The 8,529-nt window shown below is 38.8% G+C and overlaps 2 non-coding genes across 2 annotated transcripts; both read left to right on the forward strand.

Annotated features, from left to right (window-relative positions):
- On the forward strand, nucleotides 1-64 carry LOC114616577. Its single transcript, XR_003710661.1, has one exon. It is a non-coding gene; the product is annotated as a U7 small nuclear RNA (small nuclear RNA).
- Nucleotides 65-153: 89 nt separating this feature from the next.
- Nucleotides 154-215, forward strand: LOC114616576. The gene has a single exon (XR_003710660.1). It is a non-coding gene; the product is annotated as a U7 small nuclear RNA (small nuclear RNA).
- The last annotated feature ends 8,314 nt before the right edge of the window (nucleotides 216-8,529 follow it).

The raw sequence follows: 8,529 nt of genomic DNA on the forward strand, positions 1-8,529 counted from the left end.
AGCTATCATAGCTCTTTTAGAATTTTTTTCTAGCAGATTTTCTGACTTTAGTTGGAAAATTCAAGAGCTATTTAGAGAGCTAACACAGCACCTTTAAAATTTTGTCTAACATGTTTTCTGTCTTTGGTCAGAAAACTCAAGAGCTATACAGAGACCTGTTACAGCTCTTTTACAATTTTTCTAGCAGGTTTTCTAACTTTGGTCAGAAAACCCACGAGCTACCTAGAGAGCTGTCTAGTAAGCTGTCTGGAGCAGACCACAGAGCTATCAGCTTGCACCAATCAATAACTTCAAGTAGTTTCTACTGTCATTCCCAAACACCTCTTCCTCAGGAATCCCAAGAAAACAAAATCAAAACTACAAAAAAATTTTAAAAGAAAAAAAGAAGGAAGGAAGGAAGGAAGGAAGGAAGGAAGGAAGGAAGGAAGGAAGGAAGGAGGGAAGGAGGGAAGGAAAGAAAGGAAGAAAGGAAGAAAGGAAGAAAGGAAGAAAGGAAGAAAGGAAGAAAGGAAGAAAGGAAGAAAGAAAGAAAGAAAGAAAGAAAGAAAGAAAGAAAGAAAGAAAGAAAGAAAGGAAAGCTTACAATAAGATCTCACATGAATTAACATTCTGTGTTGTTTGACTTCACCAAATAAAATATTTACACAGAGATCTATGGCTGTAAAGAAATTAAACCTACATTTAGCTCCTAAGAATACGTCTTTGCCATCGGGATGGGTATGGCCCTCATGCCTCACTGGACAACAACAGGGGGACTGGAGCCATTACAAGGTCCCCTTCAATTACTGGAGGTCAGGCCTCTATCCCCGCCTTCGCAAGATTATATTTGCCACAGCCCTTCTATACTTAGAGAAGGGAGGAGATGTCAGGGGCAGCCCTGCTTACACACTGAAGACCTAAAATCAGCCATAGGCCGAAAATCAGCAATAGGCCTGCCATACATGTATACTAACACCAAGTCTTGGGTCTCAGTGAAAAAACATTGAAACAGATGACTATAAGCTATTGTAAGTAGGCAGCTTTTGTGGAAATTTACCAGCCCGAGTAGTCATAGACCTTGTAAATAGGTAGCCTTGGCAGACAATACCAACTTAGATAAGGACAAGTGAGTCATAGGCAGAGTCATAGTGACCTGTCCCCTGAACCTTCACCCAGCCGATACCTGGATCTGAAAGATATCTGTATTCCCCCTGAACACCCACACTCCAGTGTCATTCCCTTCCCCACATCCTGCCTTTCTGTGTTTATAACCCCTGTGTGAATGAATTACGATTTGAGGAAAAATAAAAAAATAAAAGAATACGTCTTTGCTAAAAATTTAAAAATACTTTGACGTGTGTGTGTGTGTGTGTGTGTGTGTGTGTGTGTGTGCAAATATGTGTGTATAGCTGAGAGAAGTTGTTCAGTTCATGAGACTGGATGGTCGTTTTAGCATTTCTTACTTGGAGCTCAAGACACAGGGAGGTCCTAGAGAGCTGCCAGTTTTCAGTCTTTGTTGCAATATCAGAGAAGTAGGTTCTAACACCAATAAAGGAATGGTCAAAAACAGATAAATGAACTTACCAGTGAGAGTGAGGGCAAGTAAGCAAAAAGGAAACACTTCCTTTTTCCATGTCCCTTTTATGTGGGCTGCTACCAGAAGGTGTGGCCCAATTTAAGTTGATTCTCCCACCTTAAATAACCTAATGAAGAAAACTCCTTCATAGGCATGTTCAGCTGCTTGGGTTTTAGTTAATTGAAGTGTCAGGATGGTAGGATACCCAGGGGTCCCCCATCTGCTCAAAGGAAAAGGGGAGAGGGGAAGGGAAAAATTGTGGGAAGGGGGTGACCAGGAGGAGGGTAGTGAACAAGATGTAAAGTGATGTAATTCTGAAATATGTTTCTTGATCTTCCCCCCTTGCAGCTTTTAATATACTTTCTTTGTTCTATACATTTAGTGTATTATCATGTACTCAGATGAATTTCTTTTCTGATCTAGCCTATTTGATGTTCTGTATGCTTCTTGTACCCTGATAGACATGTCCTTTTTTAAAAGAGTAGGAAATTTTTCATCTAGGATTTTATTGAAAATATTTTCTGTACTTTTAACCTGGGCTTCTTCTTCCCCCTCCTCTATTCCTGTTCTTAGAATTGGTCTTTTCTTGGTACCTAAGACTTCCTGGATGTTTTATGTCATAATTTTTTTTCTTTTAGGTTTAATGTTTTCGTTACCAAAGGTATCCATTTCTTCTATTGTGTCTTCAATACCTGAGATTCTCTCTCTTTTTCTTTCCTACTCTATTGGTAAGTATTGACTCTAAGGTTCCTCCTGTTAATGTTTCTAAATTTTCATTTCCAGAATTCTCTCAGTTTCAGTTTCCTTTATTGATTCTATTTCATTTTCAGGTCTTAAACTGCTTTCTTTTAAAAAAAAATTTATTAGATACTTTACTTACATTTCAGATATAATCCCCTTTACCCATTTCCCTCCCACCCAGGAACCTTATATCCCATCCTCCCTCCTCCTACTTCCATGATGATATGCCCTCACCCACCCTCCCACTCCCATCTCCCCACCCACGATTTCCTCCACACTGAGGCATCCAGCCTTGACTGGACCAAGGACTTCCTCACCCACCTATGCCTGACAATGTCATCCTCCCCTATATATAGAGAGCTGGAGCCATGAGTCCCTCCCTATGTGCTCCCAGCTTGGTGGTTTAGACCCTGGGAGCTCTGGTTGGTTGGTGTTGTTGCTCTCCCCATGGGACCACAAACCCTTTCAGCTCCTTCAGTCTTCTCTCTCATTCCTCGATTGGTAACCCCATGGTCAGCGCAATGGTTAGCTGTGAGCATCTGCCTCTGTATATTTCAGGCTCTGGCAGACCTCTAAGGAGACAGCTATATCAAGCTCCTGTCAGCATGCACTTCCTGGCATCCACATCAACGTCTACCTTTGGTGACTGCAAAAGGGATGGATACCCAGGTGGAGCAGTCTCTGGACGGCCCCTCCTTCAGTTTCTGTCCCACACTTTGTTTCCATATTTGCTCCCATGAGTATTTTGTTACTCCTACTAAGAAAGAAAAAAGCACCCACACTTTGGTCTTCTTTGTTCTTTACCTTTATGTGGTCTGTGAGTTGTATCTTGGATATTGCAAGCTTTGGGGCTAATACCCAATTATCAGTGAGTAAATACCATGTGTGTTCTTTGTGATTCGGTTACCTCACTCAGGATATTTTCTAGTTCCATCCATTTACCTAAGAATTTCTCGAATTCATTGTTTTTAATAGTTGAGTAATACTCCATTGTGCAAATGTACCATATTTTCTAGTTCCATTCATTTACCTAAGAATTTCTACAATTCATTGTTTTTAATAGCTGAGTACTCCATTGTGCAAATGTATCATATTTTCAGTATCCATTTCTCTGTTGAAGGATATCTGGGTTCTTTCCAGCTTCTGGCTATTATAAATAAGGCTGCTATGAACATAGTGGAGCATGTGTCCTTGTTATATGTTGGAGCATCTTCTGGGTATATGCCCAAGAGTGGTATAGCTGGGTCCTCAGGTAATGCTATGTCCAATTTTCTGAGGAACCGCCACACTGATTTCCAAAGTGGTTGTACCATGTTGCAGTCCCAGCAACAATGGAGGAGTGTTCCTCTTTCTCCACACCCTCACCAGCATCTGCTATCACCTGAATTTTTGATCTTGGCCATTCTGAGTGGTGTGAGGTGGAATCTCAGGGTTGTTTGGATTTGCATTTCCCTGATAACAAGGGATATTGAACATTTCTTTAGGTGTTTATCAGATATTTGAGTTTCCACAGTTGAGAATTCTTTGTTTAGCTCTGTATCCCATTTTTAATAGGGTTATTTGGTTGTCTGGAGTCTAATTTCTTGAGTTCTTTGTATATATTAGATATTAACCCTCTATCAGATGTAGGATTGGTAAAAATCTTTTCCCAATCTGTTGGCTGCCATTTTGTCCTATTGAAAGTGTCCTTTGAGATCTGAATTCTTGCTTAGGCTGCGAGACTAAGCACTGCAAGGGAATATCAATAAAAGTTAAAAATATATCTCTGGGTTCCCTGAGGGACAAGCCTGACTGCATAGGGGTTGATGTCAAAAGCATCCCCTCTCCGGGAAAAAGACAACAGGAGGGGTATGGCCCTCATGCCTCACTGGACAACAACAGGGGGACTGGAGCCATTACAAGGTCCCCTTCAATTACTGGAGGTCAGGCCTCTATCCCCGCCTTCGCAAGATTATATTTGCCACAGCCCTTCTATACTTAGAGAAGGGAGGAGATGTCAGGGGCAGCCCTGTTTATACACTGAAGGCCTAGAATAAAAGGCATAAAATCAGCAATAGGCCTGTCATATATGTATACTAACACCAAGTCTTGGGTTTCTGTGAATAAACACTGAAACAGATGGCTATAAGCTATTGTAAACAGGCAGTTTTTGTGACAATTTACTAGCCTGAGTAGTCCTAGACCTTGTAAATAGGTAGCCTTGGCAGATATTACGAACTTAGATAAGGACAAGTGAATCATAGGCAGAGTAATAGTGACCTGTCCCCTGAACCCTCACCCAGCCGATACCCTGTTCTGAAAAGGATCTGTATTCCCCTGAACACCCACGCTCCAGTGTCATCCCCTTCCCCACGTCCTACCTTTTTTTGTTTATAACCTCTGTGTGAATGAGTATAAATTACAATTTGAAAAAAACATAAACTATATATATATATAAAAGAAAGTGTCCTTTGCCTTACAGAAGCTTTGCAATTTTATGAGGTCCCATTTTATCAATTTTTGCTCTTAGAACATAAGCCATTGGTGTTCTGTTCAGGAACTTTTCCCCTGTGCCTAGGTATTTGAGGGTCTTCCCCACCTTCTCTTCTATTAGTTTCTGTGTATCCCTGGTTTTATGTGAAGGTCCTTTATTCACATGGACTTGAGCTTTTTACAAGAAGATAAGAATGGATGAATTTTCATTCTTCTACATGCTGACCTCCAGTTGAACCAGCACCATTTGTTGAAAATGCTCTACTTTTTTCACTGGACAGTTTTAGCTCCTTTGTCAAAGATCAAGTGACCATAGGTGTGTGGGTTCATTTCTGGATCTTCAATTCTATTCCATTGATCTTGCTGCTTGTCTCTGTACCAATACCATGCAGTTTTTATCACTATTGCTTTGTAGTACAGCTTGAGGTCAGGGATGGTGATTGCCCCAGAAGTTCTTTTATTGTTGAGAAGAGTTCTGGCTATCCTGGCTTTTTTGTTATTTCAAATGAATTTGCAAATTGCTCTTTCTATCTCTATGAAGAATTGATTTGGAATTTTGATGGAGATTGCATTGAATCTGTAGATTGCTTTTGGCAAGATGGCCATTTTTACCATATTAATCCTGCCAATCAACGAGCATGGGAGATCTTTCCATTTTCTGAGATCTTCTTCGATTTCTTTCTTCAGAGACTTGAAGTTCTTGTCATACAGATCTTTCACTTGCTTGGTTAGATTCACACCAAGGTATTTTATATTATTTGTGACTATTGTGAAGGGTGTCATTTCCTTAATTTCTTTTTCAGTCTGTTTATGTTTCATGTAGAGGAAGGCTACTGTTTGAATTGATTTTATAACTAGCCACTTTGCTGAAGTTGTTTATCAGGTTTAGGAGTTCTCTGGTGGAAGTTTGGGGATCACTTAAGTATACTATCATATCATCTGCAAATAGTGAAATTTTGACTTCTTTTTTTCCTATTTGTATCCCTTTGACTTCCTTTTATTGTCTAATTGTTCTGGTTAGGACTTCCAGTACTATATTGAATAGGTAGAGAGAGAATGGACAGCTTTGTCTGGTCCCTGATCTTAGTGGGATCACTTCAAGTTTCTCTCTGTTGAGTTTGATGTTGGCTACTGGCTTGCTGTATATTGCTTTTACTATCTTTAGGTATGGGCCTTGAATTCCTGATCTTTCCAAGACTTTTATCATGAAGGGATGTTGAATTTTATCAAATGCTTTCTCAGCATCTAGTGATATGGTCATGTGGTTTTTTTTTAGTTTGTTTATATAGTGAATTATGTTGATGGATTTCTGAATATTGAATCATGCCTGCATTCCTGGGATAAAGTGTACTTGATCATGATGGATGATTGTTTTGATGTGTTCTTGGATTCTGTTTGCAAGAATTTTATTTAGTATTTTTGCATCAATATTCATAAGGGAGATTGGTCTGAAGTTCTCTTTCTTTGTTGGGTCTTTGTGAGGTTTAGGTATGAGTGTGATTGTGGCTTCATAGAATGAACTGGGCCGTGTTCCTTCTGTTTCTATTTTGTGGAATAGTTTGAAGCTAATTGATATTAGGTCTTCCTTGAAGGTCTGATAGAATTCTGCACTAAAACCATCTGGTCTTGGGCTTTTTTTTTGGTGGGGAGACTTTTAATGACTGCTGCTATTTCTTTAGGGGTTATGGGACTGTTTAGATGTTTTATTTGCTCCTGATTTAACTTTGGTACCTGGTATCTGTCTAGAAAATTGTACATTTCATCCAGATTTTCCAGTTTTGTTGAGTATAGATCTGATGATTTTTTGAATTTCCTCAGTTTCTGTTGTTATGTTTTCAGTTCTGATTTTTATTAATTTGGATACTGGCTCTCTGCCCTCTGATTAGTCTGGCTAAGAGTTTATCTATCTTGTTGATTTTCTCAAAGAACCAGCTCCTGGGTTTGTTGGTATTTTGTATAGTCCTTTTTGTTTCCACTTGGTTGATTTCAGCCCTGAGTTTGATTATTTCCTGCTGTCTACTCCTCTTGAGTGTATTTGTCTCTTTTTGTCCTAGAGCTTTTAGGTGTGCTGTCAAGTCGTTACTGTATGCTCTCTCTAGTTACTTTTAGTAAGCACTTAGAGCTATGAATTTTCCTCTTAGCACTGCTTTCATGGAGTCCCACAAGTTTTGGTATGATATGTCCTTATTTTCCTTAAATTCTAAAAAGCCTTTAATTTCTTTCTTATTTCTTCCATGAACAAGTTATCATTGAGTAGAGCATTTTTTAGTTTCCACGTGTATGTGGGCTTTCCATTGTTTTTGTCATTATTGAAGAACAGCCTTAGTATGTGGTGATCTGATAGGATACAAGGGGTTATTTCAATCTTTTTGTATCTGTTGAAGCCTGTTTTGTGACCAATCATATGGTCTATTTTGGAGAAGGTACCATGAGGTGCTGAGAAAAAGTTATATTCTTTTGTTTTAGGATGAAATGTTCTATAGATATCTGTTAAATCCATTTGGTTCGTAACTTCTGCTAATTTCATTGTGTCTCGGTTTAGTTTCTGTTTCCATGATCTGTCCATTGCTGAGAGTGGGGTGTTAAAATCCTCCACTATTATTGTGTGAGGTGCACTGTATGCATTGAGCTTTAGTAAAGTTTCTTTTATGTATGTGGGTGCCCTTGCATTTGGAGAATAGATGTTCAGAATTGAGAGTTCATCTTGGTAGATTTTTTCTTTGACAATTTAGAAGTGTCCTTCCTTATCGTTTTTGATTAATTATTTTTGAAAGTCTATCTTATTTGATATTAGAATGGCTACTCCAGCTTGTTTCTTGGAACCATTTCCTTAGAAATTTTTTTCCATCCTTTTACTCTTAGGTAATGCCTGTCTTTGTCACTGGGGTGCGTTTCCTGTATGCAGCAAAATTCTGGGTCCTGTTTATGTATCCAGTCTGATAGTCTGTGTCTTTTCATTGGAGAAATGAATCCATTGATGTTAAGAGACATTAAGGAAAAATGATCGTTGCTTCCTGTTATTTTTGTTATTAGAGGTGTAATTATGTTTGTGTAGCTATCTTCTTTGGGGGTTGTTTGAAGATTACTTTTTCTTGCATTTTCTAGGTTGTACTTTCCCTCCTTGTGTTGGAGTTTTCCGTCAATCATCCTTTGAAGTGCTGGGTTTGTGGAAAGATACTGTGTAAATTTGGTTTTCTCATGGAATGTCTTGGTTTCTCCATCTATGGTAATTGAGAGTTTTGCTGGGTATAGTAGTCTGGGCTGGCATTTTTGTTCTCTTAGGTCTGTATGATATCTGTCCAGGATCTTCTGGTTTTCATAGTCTCTAGTGAGAAGTCTGGTATAATTCTGATAGGTCTGCCTTTATAGGTTACTTGACCTTTTTCCCTTACTGTGTTTAGTAGTTTTTCTTTGTTTTGTGCATTTGATGTATTGATTATTATGTGATGGGAGGAATTTCTTTTCTGGTCTAGTCTATTTGGCATTTGTTCTGTATGCTTCTTGTACGTTTATGGGCATCTCATTCTTTAGGTTAGGGAAGTTTTCCTCTATAATTTTTTTGAAGATGTTTACTGGCCCTTTAAGTTGGGAATCTTCACTCTCATCTATACCTATTATCCTTAGGTTTGGTCTTCTCATTGTGTCCTGGATTTCCTGGATGTTTTGGGTTAGGAGCTTTTTGCATTTTGCATTTTCTTTGATAGTTGTGTCAATGTTTTCCAAGGTATCTCCTGAACATGAGATTCTCTCTTTTATCTCTT

Source organism: Grammomys surdaster, unplaced genomic scaffold, assembly GCF_004785775.1.
Source record: "Grammomys surdaster isolate TR1022 unplaced genomic scaffold, NIH_TR_1.0 332574, whole genome shotgun sequence".
Lineage (NCBI taxonomy): Eukaryota > Metazoa > Chordata > Mammalia > Rodentia > Muridae > Grammomys > Grammomys surdaster.